Raw genomic sequence first — 17,423 nt, 5'->3', positions numbered from 1 at the left:
GGTCAGATGCTAGGAATACAGCGGCGACGAACTCAGCCCCTGACTCCCCACAGTCTATCCACCATCTACAAGGCACAAGTCAGGAGTGTGATGGACTAATCCCCACTTGCCTGGACACACAAGAAGCTTGACACCATCCAGGACAAAGCAGCTGGCTTGATTGGCACCATATCCACACACACCCACTCCACCCAGCATCAAGGCTCAGTAGCAGCAGTGTATACTAAATACGAGATGCACTGCAGCAATTCACCAAAGATCTTTAGATGGCACCTTCCAAACCCTTCTAGAAGGACAAGGACAGCTGACACATAGGAACATCATCACCTGCAAGTTCTCCTTCAAGCCACTGACCATCCTGAACCGGAAATATATCACCGTTCCTTCGCAGCCGCTGGGTCAAAATTTTGGAATTCCCTCCCTAACGGCATTGTGCGTTAACCCACAACACCTGGACCGCAGCAATTCAAGAAGGTGGTGGACCACCACCCTGTCGAGGGCAACTAGAGGGACTAAAGGGCACAGCCTCAAGATAAGAGGGGGGGCAGTTTAGAACAGTGTTGAGGAGGAACTTCTTTACTCAAAGGGTGGTGAATCTCTGGAATACTCTGCCCGTTGAAGTGGTGGAGGCTACCTTGCTAAATATATTTAAGACGCGGGTAGATAGGTTTTTGGTAGGCAAGGGGATTAAGGGTTATGGGGAGAAAGCGGGAAAGTGGAACTGAGCCACTTCAGATCAGCCATGATCTCATTGAATGGCGGGGCAGGCTAGATGGCCTACTCCTGCTCCTATTTCTTATGTTCTTATGTTCTTAACTAGAGATGGACAATAAATGCTGGGCAGTCAACAACGCCCATGTCCCACGAACGAAAAAAAGACAGTGACTACACTTCACAGTTGAGTTAATGTGAAAAACTTTGGCACATCTTTTGTTCCTTCCTTCCCTGTAAGGCTGCCTGTCTGCCTTTCTTCCTTCAGTCCAGTCTTCCTTCAGGCCAGATTTTGAGTTACGTTTATAGGTAGGTTTCTCTTGTCTGCCTTGGAGAGCTCCCCAGATTCTGATTAAGGATACGTTTAATGTACAATCAAGTTAACAGCAATAGGAGGAAAATAAAAGGGAAATGTAGCAGATTGTTTTGAAGTTTAACAATAGATGGGATTAACAGAATGTTTCTCTATGTTATTATTAATACAGTAAAAATGTCTGTTAACTGGTATGTTGCAGGCTGCCAGTTAATCAAAAATACTGGTTAACCAGAATATAATATGAGTTTTGTATTTTCATCCAATCAGAAAGTTCTTGTGGTCTTGTGATGATACAGGTGTTGAGGTCTCGTGAGAAGTGCAGGAGCACGCAAATTAAGTGAATGGTGCCAAGGGAACCTGGTGCTGCAGAACAGTGTGGGGTAGAGACCAGAGTGAGAATGTCAGATCAAGCCAATGTGGGGTACAAAGCCTCATCTTGTCAGCTTGAACCTTGTTTGTCTCCCTTGTGGGAATCATGAATTGGAAGCATTGGGACTTTGAATTTGGTTTTTGGAGCAAGCAAGGAATGGATTTGGGTTTGCCTGGTCCATTCTGAGCATCAACTTTGTAACTTTAAGAATAGGGTAAAAGAAATTTAGCTGCAGATAGCAACTACTCGTGATGTCCACAATTATTAGTGATTGTGTGAGAGTGATGGGGAGCAGTGAACATAACCACTCGGCAACAAATGTTACTGCCAGTGATGAAAGACATCTCCAGTCAAAAACAAATCGGGTTACTAGAGCACAGTGCTTGGTACAGTGCCAGATAACAGAAATTTTACCATACCAAAAATAATGTATTTTTTTTGTATATTTTGCAGCTTTTTATTTTAAATTTGTGTCCATTTTGGCTTTGCAGCTTCTCCATTTGAGGTACTGAGCCCAGTAATTTGGAATTTTGAATGTCAATTTATAATTAGTGAATTTAAAGGAAATTCAACTCTACACAAAAACACGACAGAATGCCAAGCCTCTCACTGGATGAACATCACAATCCTCATTTGGAGAGTACATTTCTCAACTATTATGGAATAACTGGCAATAAGTTAATTATGTCCAAATTTTTTGCTGCTTCTTGAGCCAATCTTCTGAGGCTAAAAGGCATTTTTCCTCATTCAATTAAGTGCCACATTCAAATGGTATCTTGGTGTAATTCTACATATTCATACCTCCTTATACGTTCAGAAAGTTTGGATGAAACTGTGCGAATCATACTTACAGAGGACTCATTACTGTTTCTCAGCATTCATTGGAAATTTTCAAGTGCAAGTTGACTTTCGTGTTTGAAAAATATTTTGATGTTCCCCTTCAGTCTGAACAAAAATAATTAATAATTCCACTTGAATAATTAGGACCATCGTAGAATTTTCATTCCTCTGATTATATCCTGTTTCAACAATTTAGAAAGAATTGAGGGTCCCTTGTGCCATGCTTCGTTGTACTAGTAAGTCCTGGATGTGTGAGTCTCACAGCATTAGCATTATTATTGCTGTTTAATACAGTACAGTATTTCTAATTATGCTACAAGTTGTCAAAGGGGAAAATAAAACTAATCTGCAACTAATAAACAATCTAATGCATTAAATGTTTACTTTAAAGTACATGGAAACATAGCTTAGTAATTGGTTTGTGAGCAAACATGAGCATGTCTTCAGTTAGGCTTCAAATAAAGGAGTTTGTCCAGCTAAATTAACAGTTCAACTTAAATATTTAAATAGTATGTTTTAATGGGAGATTTGGAAAAATGCTAAATTGCTGCATAGGTTTGTAATATAAAATTCTTACTGAGTAGGCAGATTTATTACAAAAATTGCTACTGCATGCAAATTGTTGAGGCATCAACATATTGCTGCAATTGATAATAAGTAGATGTTTGACTTGGTGCCTGTTACTAGGCACCCGATTTGTTTCAGGCACCTACTTCTCTCAACTTTGAAATACTATTCTTTCCAATGTCTTTACCCTCTGCACATTCATCTTGGCCAGTGGGGTAGGAAGCTTTGAGCACTGGCAATGTCCATAACTCCTGTCAGTGATGCTTCAAAATTGAGGTGATGGTGTGCCATCAATTTCTTCTTTCCCTTGAACTATATGGTTGTGCTATTGCCTGGTGTTGCAGCCAAAAAACAAGTAAATCATAACCAATGAAGTAAAGGCTAGTTTATAAAGTCATACCCTTTGGCAATCATTGCTCTATCACTTTTGTCATGGAGAAATCCTAAAACTACCTCTTCTGAAAGAAATATTTCTTGATGAAGTTTTGACAACATTCTAAGCTGGGGTGATCTGGTGGTAATGTCAAAGGCTTCCTTGCAAACATCTGGGGGATTGTTCCAAAATTGGTGGAACTGTCCATAGACTAGTCAGGCATGACATATTCATAGTCATGGAACCATACCTTACAGGCAATGTCTAAAACACCAACATCAGCATCCCTGGGTATGTCCTGTAACACTAAGGTGGCAATTCAACTTAAACATATTAGGTATCAAAAGGTAAAAATATATGAGGTATCAACTGCATGGTACACAGTTGAGAGGGAGTTGCCCTGAAAGTTCCCAACGTCAGCTCTGGACCCCATAAAGTCTCAAGGCATCAGGTCAAACATTGACAAGGTATCCTCTTACTGGATACCATCTACCACCTTCCACCGATCAACATCCTGAGGGCTACCATTGACCAGAAACTGAACTGGACCAGCCATATAAATACTGTGGCTACAAAAGCAGGTCAGAGGCTGGGAATTTTGCAGAGAATAGCTCACCACCTGCTTCCACAAAGCCTGTCCAACATGCACAAAACACAAGTCAGGAGTTTGATGGAATAGTCTCTGCTTCTCTGGATAACTGCAGCTCCATCAACACATTGCGCGAAAACTGGAGTAATTCCCGCTGTTTTTTCGGTGGGAGTTCACACTAGAGCCTGCCACACACTGTGCAATGCAGAGGCCACCAGTGTGAATACTATTAGATTTCAGGGGGTAGAGCCTATTCATGCTGGAGAGGCTGAAACAAGCAGGTCTCTGCGAATGCGCAGTGGCCCCGAAGTGTCATCCTTTCATTTGCTGGCCAGCCCGGATCTCCACAATGCTGTCCCCACAAACGTCCTCCTTCCCATTCAGGGGCCAGCCCCAAAACACCCTGCCTGTCCCGGACCGCCCCTCTCCCCCAACAGTGATGATCTACCTATCCCCCTCAGGCAGAACCCCTCAACCCCCCAGCCTGCCCCGATCATCAACCTCCCTTTATCGATCCCTATGCAGAGTGGCAGTGGGAACCCCCACCAATTGCACCCTAGGCTCTGCACCTAATAGGCCCTGACCTCTTGGCACTTTGCCCCTTGCCAAGACTAGGGGGCACAACACCACCCCCCACCTCGCCGACCACCTGCGGGGCCCCGATTACCCTCCCTCTCACTCCAACTGGAAAGTGGGGAGCTACTCTGATCCCCACTGGAGTGGAACACTGTGGGAAATATTAATGGGCCCAGAAAATTCAGTCCCGGGCCCGCTAATAGCATTTAAATAGTATGTAAAATAATATTTAAGTACTAGCCCCATCTCCCAGCTAATTTCTGGGGCCCCGCAGACACCGCCAGAAGTTCAGGCCTGGGAAATGCGAACGCTCGCGAGAATCCGGCAAATCAACTGACGTATGATACTTCCAGCCCGCTGCAGTACTTTCTCAGTGGAGCGAGATGAGAGAATCACAGCCCATATCTTATTGCCTCAAGTTTCCTTGTTGAAATCCATTCACATGCTCTCTCACGAAATCAGTAACAATAGAGTCATGGTATGCTGAATTGAATCTTGTGAATAATAATTTGATCAGATTTTGACTAAAGATTACTGTATTCGTTTCTGTACCATAGACAGCCAGATATAATAGTTTCTGGGTGTGCAAGGAAAGGTGACGACATTACATGTGTGGGAAGAGGGTGCAGAAAGGTCATCAACTTCATACTAAAATGGTCCATCAGTGGCCAACACAGGAGCACTAAAAATGATAGAATTAATGCCACTTCAGATGAATTAACAGCATATTACAGTTTTGTATGGCTATTATCATCATTACTTGTCCTGAGTGCACGTCCTTAATGGTCAAGAAAAATTATGTTATTACATTTGTGTGAGACAACAGGATTTTTTTTCATGCTAATTCCTATTCCCAAGGCATTTTCTTCATTGGATGGGAAAGAAATAGTTACTATTAATCTGAGGGAGTTTGTTGTATTAGTTTGACTGATATGAAACAGGGCACAAAATAACTTTGAAACTTTAGTAAAATAGCTCCTCCATAAAGCAGTAGTACAGCCATTACTCAGATGTACTGATTAAAGTTGTCACCATTAACAAAATGTTACTCATGCTCCAGTGATTTAGACTAATGATACTTAATCATTGTTGGAAAAAAACTGGGAAGAGGATTGAAAGCTCTGTTGGTTTGAATTCATAACTGTCACATTAAGGCAATAATGGATGAGTGCATGTGGTCTAATGGGGAACTGAAGGAAAAAAGAATTACTGAAGGACAGGTCTAGATTACAAATCAGAGAAAATCAGGATGCCAGTTGACATGTTTTGCCTCCTGCACCCAGAAAGAGGTTTGAACCCATCCCCATCTACCCCAACCATTTGTCAATTGGATCACATTTGGAATTCCAATCAACGTGTTGATCGTCCATTATGTCAACTTGGCTTAGTTCAAAATGTTTTTGAGACAAAATTGTGGTTTTAACTCCTGCTTCAGCTTTTGACCACATAATCTAGGATGGCCATATTGAGATGTGCTACGTTGTCAGTAATGACAACGAGGCCAAATGCTAGGAACATGTCTTATAAAGTATGTGGACAGATGTATTATAAATGTGATGTCACTTCTAAATGGTGGACTCACGTGTGTGACTGCTGGATTGACTCCTGCAGAAGTTTCCTTCGTATTCCACCAGAGGTATGTCAGCAACTGCTGCAACTCCAACAGAAATCTTGTTCAGCTTTCTTTACTGTTTATTGCTGAATATAAAAGATTTCATATATTAGGCATACTGTTCTTATAAAGCATACCATTCATGGAGAAGGAAACGAGAGTGTGCAGAATGTAGTGTTACAGTCAACTCGTGTAGAGAAAGATCAACTTAATGCAAAGTGGGTCTATTCAAAAGTCTGATGGCAGCAGGAGGAAGCTGTTCTTGAGTCTGTTGGTATGTGACCTCACCGACAGAAGAAGGTGAAAGAAAGGATGTCCGGGATGCGTGTGGTCCTTAATTATGCTGGCTGCTTTGCCGAGGCAGCAGGAAGTGTAGACAGAGTCAATGGATGGGAAGCTGGTTTGCGTGTTGGATTGGGCTACATTCATGGCCTTTTGTAATTTCATATGGTCTTGGGCAGAGCAGAATACAAGCTGTGATACAATCAGAAAGAATGCTTTCTATGGTGCATCTGTAAAAGTTGGTGAGAGTTGTGGCTGTCATGCCAAATTTTCTTAGTCTTTTGAGAAAGTAGGGGTATTGGTGGGCTTTCTTAACTATAATGTCGGCATTGGGAGACCAGAACAGGTTGTTGGTGATCTGGACACCTAAAATTTAAAGCTGTCAATTCTACTTTGTCCCCATTGATGTAGACAAGGGTATGTTCTCCTCTTCGCTTCCTGAAGTCAATGACAATCTCCTTCATTTTGTTGACATTGAGGGAGAGATTATTGTCGCTGTGCCAGTTCATCAGATTCTCTATCTTATTACTGTACTCCGTCTTGTCATTGTTTGAGATCCAACCTGACAAATATTTGCAATTAGATAGTTTTAAGTCACTCAGTTAAGAGGAATCTCATCCAGCCAGAAGACTGCACAAGTAAAGGCCAACAAGCAAAACCATTCTCCTATGTATTCTGATTCTGGGGACCAGATCAGCGGCTTTTACCATCTTCTGTGCTTAAATAGCTTTTTTGTGTCTCAGTGACCAGAAGTAGACATAACATGCAAGGTATAGGCTGACCAGGCGCATTATACAATTTTACTTGTATTCTACAGTTCTGGCTATATAATTCAACTTTCAATTTCCTTTATTCAATGCTGTTTTGCCCTAATTGGACATGTAAGGTAATATGTTAATGCGCCCCCAAAATCTGTTTCAAATTCATTCTTGATTATTTTAACATCATTGTCAGCCGTGGCATTCAAAATAGTAATCCCAGCATTAGTTGCAATCCGCATCCCAACATCCCCATTAATCTTTAAGCAGTGCCAACTGCTTCCTATACTTCACCCGATTCCTATCCATCTCCAGGTCTTACCCTCATTCCTGTTGGAATTAAATAGCAATCTTTCAAAGACTAGATTGAGTACGTATTGAAACCTACCTATCTTCAGTTTCACTCGACATTATACCCTATCAGTTGGTGTGTAGAATGTGTTGCAGCCCATGATGAGAGAACCATAGTATTGAATTTAATGTGCAATACTTAGCCAATCAAAATATTGTATTTCTTATATCTAAAATCAGGTTAAACCGAAGAAAATGATGTGAAACAAGGCTGGACAACACAATCAAAGGAAACCACATCTGCGTACCAGTTAAATGTATTGCAACTGAATAATCTATTATATTCCTGTTAATTTCATTTAAAAATGTTAAGTTTATTCCATATTTTCATAGATAGAAACTGACAATGCACCCATTTTGTTATATCTGTTTCTCTCTGTTGGCTGTGTTGAAATTCAGTGACACCCGATTAGAGCATCAGGTGTGCTTAATATAACTCAGCAGTCCCTTAGATAACCAATCAGATTTCAGTAAATTGTGATGCAATTTGTTTTCTGTAAAGGGTTAACGATCTCTACAACAAACCATTTCTCTACCATTGTGATTTTAACACTCCTGTGGATTGCTGATGTATTTGTTACAAACTCTTAACACAAGCAAACATTCCAGGAACAAACAGTCTGTGGTAATTGGACTTACCAGCAAAAATATGTTACTCAGAACGTAAGAAAGTAAAATGTAAGCTGTGTTTTTATCATTTGCCCATCTCTGTGAACTGTTGGAGTTTGCAGACACTTACTCTGCAAAGAAATCCTGCTGAGGCACAAACACTCAAGATTAATTTACTCTTCATTTGATCCTTTCTTCACTGACAAACAAGTTAAACTTAATTTTTCTACTTTTAAAAAGTACAGTGTATTTGTAAGTACATCTGCAGTCAATGCCTTTTTATGGCTGTTGACTGATTTGTAAAGTAGTTCCATGCTTCCTGTTTTATTTCTCTTGCAGGTAGTATCACTTTTTATTCCTTCGAGTTAAAAGAATGAGTTTTCGTTTCTGTGTGGTCAATATTATGAAAGCGAAAGATTCAGTGTGTGGCCTTTTCCCTTTGTTTTTTCATGGAGCTGCTGACTCAGCTTCATGTATTAGAAGCCAATGTCAACAGACTCTTCTTCTGTCGGACAATATCAAAACCCCGTCTTATCCTCCACCTGTATTCACACACGTACATTCTAGTCAGAGTCACTGATTAGTGTTCAAAGGAGTAGCTCAGTTGGTTGCTTTAGGATGCCAATTATATTTTTGAAGGAGCAGGAGTAAGCCATTCAGCCTTTCGAGCCTACCCCACCATTCAAAAATGTCATGGCTGATTGTGGTTGTGGTCTCACCTCCACTTTCCTGTTTGCCTCCTCATAATCCTTGACACTCTTGTCTTTCAAAAATCTATCTACTTCAGCCTTGAAGAATGTGTAGACAAACATGTGAAAGGTGCTGTATAAGTTCGAGTTCTGTGGTTTTCCTTTCTGGTTGGTATTTTGATAATGCGCCAGAAGATCAGAATTTAATTATAGAGAATATTTTCTTTGTTTGGGAGCTTATCCTCATAAAACATTGGCAGAGTCCACTGTCCTGGAAATTCGACATGGTTGAATCTCTACATTATGGCAACATTGAGGCAGCAGCCTTCTGAACTTTTTCCAACAATAAGTGTATATATCAAAGTGATTCTGCTTGAGGCTGTGTAAACAATATATGCAGGTAAGTGAAATGTGTGAAAGTGACCTTATTAAAATTCTTACTGTGAAGCTTTGGAGGTCTGTCACGGGAAGCCAGGAAGTCTGATGTGGACTTTGTAAAGAGCATGACCTGCCTGCTACTTACAAGTCGTGCATCTTGTCAGCAAGAAATCTGTTTCCTTTTCTGTTCCAGGATGTCCCAGATAATTATGAAGTGCAGACTCATCTTTAACATCTGATTATTTAACTTGTATTATTTCAAATAAGAAAGCCAACTTTGCTAATGAATTTCTAAATTGAGCAAAAACCAGGTGTCATGAATGCAGCTGATGTAATATGTGAGGGTATCCCAAGCTGGAACACTGGTTCATGGTGGTGTATAGTTTTGTTTACAGGAATGGTACACGGAGCCATGTGTGAGACCCAACGAGAACAGTAACCAGTCCAGTCGTAATGTAACACTTATTAAAGACTATTTATTATGATAAAGAAAAGATGCATGTACGCAAACAAGACTATAATGATCTAAAACAGCTATGTATAGGAACTACTAAACATACCTACACAGTTTATATAGAAGTTATCCTTTTTGATCCAAAATACATTTATGAGATCTGAACTTTTTCAGGACTACCCTCTTCCCAAACAACATTCACTTCAAAAGGCTATAAGTAAAGGCCAGCTTATTGTTACCACACTGCTGTGATGTCCAAAAATGTGCAGGTTAGGTTGATTGCCCATGCCAAACTGACACTTAGTCATGGGAAATATTGGGGTCATGGGGATAGGGCCTGGATGGGATTGTTGTCAGTGAAAGTTCCATGGGCCGAATGGCTTCCTCCCGCACTATAGGGATTCTGAAACTGTATACGATTGAGGAGAAAGTTTTTGGTTGAGCAAAGATATCGTTTTAACTGGCTCAAGAAAGGTTTCCGCAGTCTTATTTCTAGTCTGCTTGCTGGAACTCACTTACAAGCTGCTAGGTGGAATCTGCCTCCTTACTTTCAAGACAAGTTGGCAATTATACCATTTCCCCCTAGATGGTTCTCTCTGTGTACTTCCTGTCTGTCACCTCAACTTCTTCCATGGCTCTAAAATATTAACATATATGTGCCTCCTCTTGATAGTGTAATCATCTAACTATGGCGTTTCCTATTAGCAGGACAGTGTATTCTTCTGGGCTACTTCTGTGACTCTAAAAGATTAACATATGTATGTCTCCCCTGGGTGGTGCAGATGTCTGACCAAGGTGTTTTCTATTAGCAGAACGATACATTCTACAACTGCTAATCTCATTCCTGGGAGACTCTCATCCTATGAAGTGCATTTTTTAAACGCTGATGACTTTAAACTGTTAGTTTTGCTATATTCTTGGTATTGCCTGTTACGAGGTACATGCATGACACCAATATGGGAGAAGAAATGAATGTAACTAAAATGCCAAGTAAGATTGTAGCGATTCATTTTGACCTCAAACCCTTTCTCTCAGTTCTCTGTAAATTCATCTCTGAAAATGTACTTATACACACTGACGTTTAGAATAATTTTCAGCATGGGTCCAGTCAGTTTGGGTATTGACTCTGCATTCCATTGATAAGAAGATCTGTGCATACTTATCATATGCAGCAGCTGCACGCTGTGATCGTTGTTCAGGAAGAGATTAGGAGTGCATAACAGAGATGCTTACGACTGGTTCTAATGCCAATAGCCAATCGCTGCAGCAAATCTTAAGATAAATTGCATCTAGCCTAAGCGCATCCAATAATTCAGGCAGTACTTTCCATCCTTTATAAACTCTGATGATTATAGCTTATTTTCATGTCCTTTTTCTGTAGAGATTTTGAATATTGCTATTTGTATATCAAGTGCTGCTGATAACTTCATTGGGACCAGCTCTCAATACTGATGCAGACTATGGAATAGGAAATGGAAAAAAAGATGTTTTCTGCATTATAAAACATTTATTAATCTTATCCTTATTTGTTTATTTTAGCAACAAAGAGGAATGTAATGACTTAGATTTATCTTAGCCTTATCGACAGAACCCAAATGATGTGAACTGATCTGCAGTAATATTCACTTTGTACCTCTCAAGTGGCTTAACTTTTCAAATAAGAGCCAAGGACATTACTTGAACTCTGGAGAGTTGGAAACATTTTTATAAAGCCCAAGCAGCAAAAACATGCAACGGAATTAGTTGATATATCCATTTCTGGACCTTGGATGGCTGATTTCCAGGTAATTACCACCAGAAGTAAGCTATTTGTTTTTATAAAAATGCAATGACCCAAAGATTATAAGTGAAAAACGTGCATTTATATAACACCTTTCAAAATCACAGAAATGTCCCGAAATATTTTACAGCCACTGAAGTACTTTTGAAGTGCAGTAGGAAATACCACAAGTAAATAAAGTATGTGGTACAGATGAAGGTCCCAGATTTGACTCTTGGAACTGGTTTGTCAATCCAGTATCGGAAATCAACACCTAGATTTTTTTTTTTGTATTCATTCATGGGACATGGGTATTGCTGGTGGGCTAGCATTGACTGTCTATCCCTAGGTGCCCTTAAGAAGGTGGTGGTGAGCTGTCTTTTTGAACTGTTGCTGTCCAGGTGTCATCACCCACAATGCTGTTGGAGAGGGAATTCCAAGATTTTGACCCAGCAACTGCGAAGGAACGGCATTATATTTCCAAAGTCAGGCTGGTGAGTGGCTTGGAGAGGAATTTGCAGGTAGTGGTGTTCCCATTTATCTGCATCCTTGTTCTAGATGAAAGTGTTTGTGGTTTTGAAAGGTGCTATCTAAGGATCTTCTGTGAATTGCTGCTACTGAGCGTCAGTGTTGGAGCGGTTGAATATTTGTAGATGTGGTGCCAATCAAGCGGGCTGCTTTGACCTGGGTGGTGTCAAGCTTCTTGAGTGTTGTTGGAGCTGCACCCATTTAGGCAAGTGGAGTGTAGTCCATCACTCTCCTGACTTGTGCCTTGTAATTGGTGGATAGGGCTTAGGGAGTCAGGAGGTGAGTTACTTGCTACAGTATTCCTAGCCTCTGACCTGCTCTTGTAGCCACTGTCTTTATGTGGCGTGTACAGTTGAGTTTCTAGTGGGAGGAGATTCAGCGGTGGTAACACCATTGAATGTTATGGGGCGGTGATTACAGTATCTCTTACAGTATAGTCATTGCCTGGCATTTGTGTGGCACAAATGTTACTTGCCACTTGTCAGCCCATTTTCAGGTCCTGATCCCATTTTGCTCATGTAGTCGCTGATGTGACTCTATTTCAATATGTAAACCCCATAATTGGATTGAAGGCAAGCTGTGCCTGGTTAGCAATGTTGGGCATTCCGTGGAGGCAGGGCATGGTTCTGGAATGCAACACCTAAAGTCAGATGGCAGTCCATCCAGAAGTGCCATTTTGAAAGCACCAAACTTCAACCCATTGGTGTTTGAAAATCCAGTTCCTGATATTTGCTGATCATAGCAAGTGTAATGGTGGGTATGTTATAATTGGGCTTGGTGCTCTCAAGTTAGGCTAAAATTAAGAAGGGTTACCTCTCCAGAGAGTAGGTTATCTAACACCAGGAGTAGCACCAATCCTCTGAGCCAAAAGATCCATGTTTGAGTCCCACCCCAGAACTTGCAGGCCAAGTAAGATGCATTCATAACATGGCCAGAAAAGTTGAGTACCAACCTTCAAGCCCTTCCAACACTTGCAATGGCAAGAGGTAAGAGCAGGAGAGATTCCTGATTAGCCATGTGATTGCGACGTGCATGTGCAAGTGCATGTTGCCACAGCAATCCAGACTCCCTGAATGGTTTGTACCACACAATCACTTCTCGAGAACACATTCCATCGAATTATGTTTGAAATGGCAAGCCTGGATAGAATGAGGCATCTATGTATGTGATGCCATGTGGCAAACAGCTTCCCCCCACTCTTGGGCTCAAAGCTGAAATATGATTACTTGAAGTGGTACTAGAGGCTCCCACTGCCCAGAAAAATGTGTCTTAAAATGAGTTACCGCCTTCAGGGAAGGAATGAAAGATATTGAAAACAGATCTTTTAAAAAATAGGCAAATTCCCCTCTTTTTGTGGTATCCTTTCATTATTCAGAGATTTTGGGATGTTGTTTTAAGCTTCGATTAGTTGTATTTGACCCCAGAGAGGTTCCGTTATGCCGTCTAGCTCGGTTCTTGTAATCCTGTGGGTGACGGTGTGCACCATTGTGCCATGTGCTTGTGGCTTTATCCTATTATCCTGATATCCCCCACTCTTTGTAATACCTTTTCATTATCCATGCGAAGACAGGCTCCAATTACAACAATTACAGCGAATTGTAATTGATAATCCAGACAAATTGTAATGATATTTGCCAGCCTTTTCTGTATGTTTATGTGGAATGATGATTATTATGTGCTGGCCAGGATTTTGGGGTTTGTTGCGTTATTTGGTAAAATGGAAAATCTTCAATAAAAACATTTTTTTAAAAGTAGGCGAATAATCAGCACCAGTATTCTGGATATAACTTATTAACCGCTTGACCACTTGTATCTACCATGAGGCTGCTGACCCTCTCACCTCTCTTTTCTGCTCCAATCTACAAGGCAGTGGCAGGTCCACCACTATCATCTTGTGTTTAAGCCAGATTGTGGGTCTTGGTTTTATACTGAACAATCCAATTTTTTTGTGATCTTTGCATTGGGAAGCTATAATGTGGAGATGCCAGCGTTGCACTGGGGTAAACACAGTAAGAAATCTCACAACACCAGGTTAAAGTCCAACAAGTTTATTTGATAGTAAACCCTTTACTATCAAATAAACTTTACTAGGTTTACTATCAAATAAACTTGTTGGATTTTAATCTGGTGTTGTGATGCTTCTTACTCCGAAAGCTATATACAGGAGGTAGTTGATAGAAATTGTACATTTGAATAAACTATAATATTAAAACTATTAAAGCCATGCAAGAAAATAAATCTTATGATGATTGTGCTTTCCCAAAGCTGACAGGACCTCCTCAGTGATAAATCCCATATGTTAATTATTTACAGAGTATTTCATCTCTTTCCCACAGTTTAGGATACACCAGTAGTTTCGAGTCATTCCTGTTATTACACAAGGTTCAAACAAATCTATCTTTGTTGATTGTGGAGGCGTGACAAAGGACTTTTAAAACAGAACTTGTTTAGATAGTGAAGCAAAATTCTTGTAATGTTTATTGTTTATGCATGCAGTGATAAAAATGTTTAGTTTGTTAACTTAGTAATTGGTTCATTTCAACTCTTAAATTCCAATTAGAGGTTACAACAATGATAGGGAAGTGTTCTGCATATGTTATCACAGTGCCAGCGAATGAGATAAATAGCTGAGAGTTTCCAGAGGCTGCATTTTAAGGACACTCATGTGCTGGTGTCCCGAAAATTAAGTCAGAACCAATTCTAGTAAAGAGTGTTTTTTCCATTTATTTTTAACCATACATTGATGTGATTTATAGTGTAGTTAAGGATTGCAACGTCACAAAATAAAAATGTTATTTAATTATCACAAAATGCTGTATCGTTGCATGTCTCCTAGGTCTAGTTCTAAGTGATGGCAGCATGGTGGCACAGTAGTTGGCACAGCTGCCTCAGAGTGCCAGGGACCCAGGTTCAATTCACAGCTTGGTCACTGTCTGTGCAGAGTCTGCACATTCTCCCCGTGTCTGTGTGGGTTTCCTCCAGGGTGCTCTGGTTTCCTCCCGCAGTCCGAAAGACTGGTTAGATATATTGGTATGCTAAATTCTTCTTCGGTGTACCTGAACAGGTGCTGGAATGTGGCAACTGGGGGATTTTCACAAACTTCATTGCAGTGTTAATGTAAACCTACTTTTGACACTAATAAACTTTAAACTTTAAAACTTGACGTTAGTAGGGTTGTAAAAAATGCATATAGTACACCTGCCTTTATCAATCAAGGCATAGATTACAAAAACAGGGACGTCAAGTTGGAATTGTATAGAACTCTGGTGAGCTGGAGTATTCTGTGCAATTCTGGTCACCACATTATAGAAAGGATGTGGTTGCACTGAAGGGGGTGCAGAGGAGATTCACCAAGATGCTGCCTGGGACGGAAGATTTAAGTTTCGAAGAGAAGTTGGATAGGCTTGGGTTGTTTTTGTTGGAGCAGAGAAGACTGAAGGATGAGCTGATTGAGGTGTACAAGATTGAGAGGCCTGGGCAGGGTGGATAAGGAGCAGCTGTTCCACTTGGTAGAAGGGTCAATCATGAGGAGACACAAATTCAAAGTGAGGGTCAGGATGTTTAGGGGAGATGTGAGGAAAAACGTTTTTACCCAGAGGTTGGTGAAGGTCTGGAATGTGGTATTTAAGAGGGTGGTAGAGGCGGGTTGCCTCACATCCTTTAAAAAGTACCTCGGTGAGCACTTGACAAGTCATAACATTCAAGGCTATGGGTCAAGTGCTGGTAAATGGAATTAGATAAGTAGGTCAAATGTTTCCCAAGGACCTCTTCTGAATTGTATGATTCTGTGATGACAGGAATTGCTGTTCTCTTGTATCTGTTTTTGCATTTTCCTTAAGCAGAATAAAAGGTGGCAACCAACAGGATATCAAACATGGGATTTTCTGCAGAACCTCATGCTGCCTATGGAGGCTGAGTCCTGTGACATTGGATCTCCACTTACTTTCACACCTTTCCATTTTCTGCTAGCATCTTCATATTCAACCATAGGAAGTCAAACATTGTAATTGGAATATTTGTTTAGGTTAAGAGGCTTGTGCCAATGCAGGACATTAGATGTTAATCATATTCATGTGAAATGTTTATCCTGTATTAACCAGCAGCAATAAGAAAGAATAGAATGAACTGGCATTTCTACTGTGCTTTTCACAATCTCAGGACACCCCAAAGCAATTTGCACCCAGTTAAGCACTTTTGAAGGTTAGACATTGTTGTTATGATTTTTAATACAATGCCACGTCAAAGGTTATTGTGGTAAATAAAAGTTCATGGCATGAGGGTAACATATTGGCATGGATAGAAGATGGGCTGGCGAACAGGAAGTAGATTAATGGGTCTCTTACAGGTTTGCAAAATGTGCAAAGGAACCAGTGTTGGGACCTCAACTGCTGGAAATTTGTATTTGAAAAATGTTTATTCATTCTTGGGATGTGGATATTGTTGACTGGACCAGCATTTATTGCCCAGACCCGAGGACAGTTAAGAGTCAAAGATATATCGTTGTGGATCTGGAGTCACATAAAGTCCAGACAAAGTACAGACGATAAATTCCCTTCCCTAAAGGACATTCGTGAAGCAAATGTGTTTTTACAATGATCAGCAATAGTTTCATGATCAACGTTAGCCTTTTAATTCTGGATCTTTATTGAATTCAAATTTCACCATCTGCCATGGTGGAATTTGACCCCAGGTCCCCAAGCACATTACCCTGGGTCTCTGGGTTACTAACAACAATATCACTACACCACTCCCTCCCCTAAAAGATTTGGTTGAAGGGATGGTTGCCAAATTTGATAATGACATATAGGTAGGAAAATATGACGACATAAAGAGGCTACAAAAAGATATAGATGGGTTATGTGAGTGGGCAAAAACTGCCACATGGAGGAGAATCTGGCAGAATGAAAAAGAAGCATATTACCTAAATGATGAGAGATTGTGAACTTTGAGACGCAGAGGGATTTGGGTGTGCTAGTACATGAATCACAAAAGACTGATATGCAGGTGCAGCAATTAGCAGCACTAATAGAATGTTGACAGGGGGATTCAGTACAAAAGTAGGGAGGTTGTGCTTACCCCTACCAAATCCCCGTCATCAATGCAGGCATAGCCCCCCGCCCCAACTCCTCCCTTGCTCGCAATCCAGTTATCCTTGTTTCCCCCTCCATCATTACCAGCCACCCCACATAAGAATACCAATGGGGATCCCTAAAGGCCCCACCCTGGCAGCGCCATACTGGCAGTGCCAACCTGGCAGTGGGCTGCCAGACTGCTTCCCTCACCACTCAGGGGCTATACTCACCTCCAGGCCCCCAGTGTGGTCACCACAACTGGTTTTCGTTTTTAGAAATCAGCAGTGATTCCTGTTGGCATGATATCACACTAAAGTGAGGTGGCGGGGTTGGGGGTTGGGTAACTACACCAAGAACATATGGGGAACCCAGAAGCTATGCATCAGGTGTGGGTATGCATATTTAAATCTATTTAAATTGATGGAAATCAGGTTCTTGGCCTTACTGCATATAATTACATTGATTACATTGCCAATGAGGATCGGGGAAGATCTCATTCAGAGATCTCCCTGGCAAAAATCCCATTATGAGAGGTCTCATGAGAGTTAGCGACCATAATAGGATTTGTGCACATGTTGAACAGGCCTGG

At 40.9% G+C, this 17,423-nt stretch overlaps 1 protein-coding gene across 2 annotated transcripts in view; it reads left to right on the top strand.

Annotated features, from left to right (window-relative positions):
* reln (reelin) overlaps positions 1-17,423 on the top strand; it is a 318,770-nt gene that overhangs the window by 46,574 nt on the left and 254,773 nt on the right. The window contains exon 1 of one of the 2 annotated variants that reach the window (XM_080207462.1): positions 11,179-11,259. The exons of the other annotated variant lie outside the window; for it this stretch is intronic. The gene's annotated coding sequence lies outside the window, so the exon portion shown is untranslated. Of the gene's footprint in view, positions 1-11,178; positions 11,260-17,423 lie in introns of those variants that run through there. 2 annotated transcript variants of the gene reach the window in all.

This window comes from Carcharhinus amblyrhynchos, chromosome 19 (assembly GCF_965287045.1).
Source record: "Carcharhinus amblyrhynchos chromosome 19, sCarAmb.v2.hapA, whole genome shotgun sequence".
NCBI classification, from domain to species: domain Eukaryota; kingdom Metazoa; phylum Chordata; class Chondrichthyes; order Carcharhiniformes; family Carcharhinidae; genus Carcharhinus; species Carcharhinus amblyrhynchos.
The sequence above is the reverse complement of the archived record's forward strand: the minus strand, read 5'-3'. Positions and strand labels throughout refer to the sequence as shown.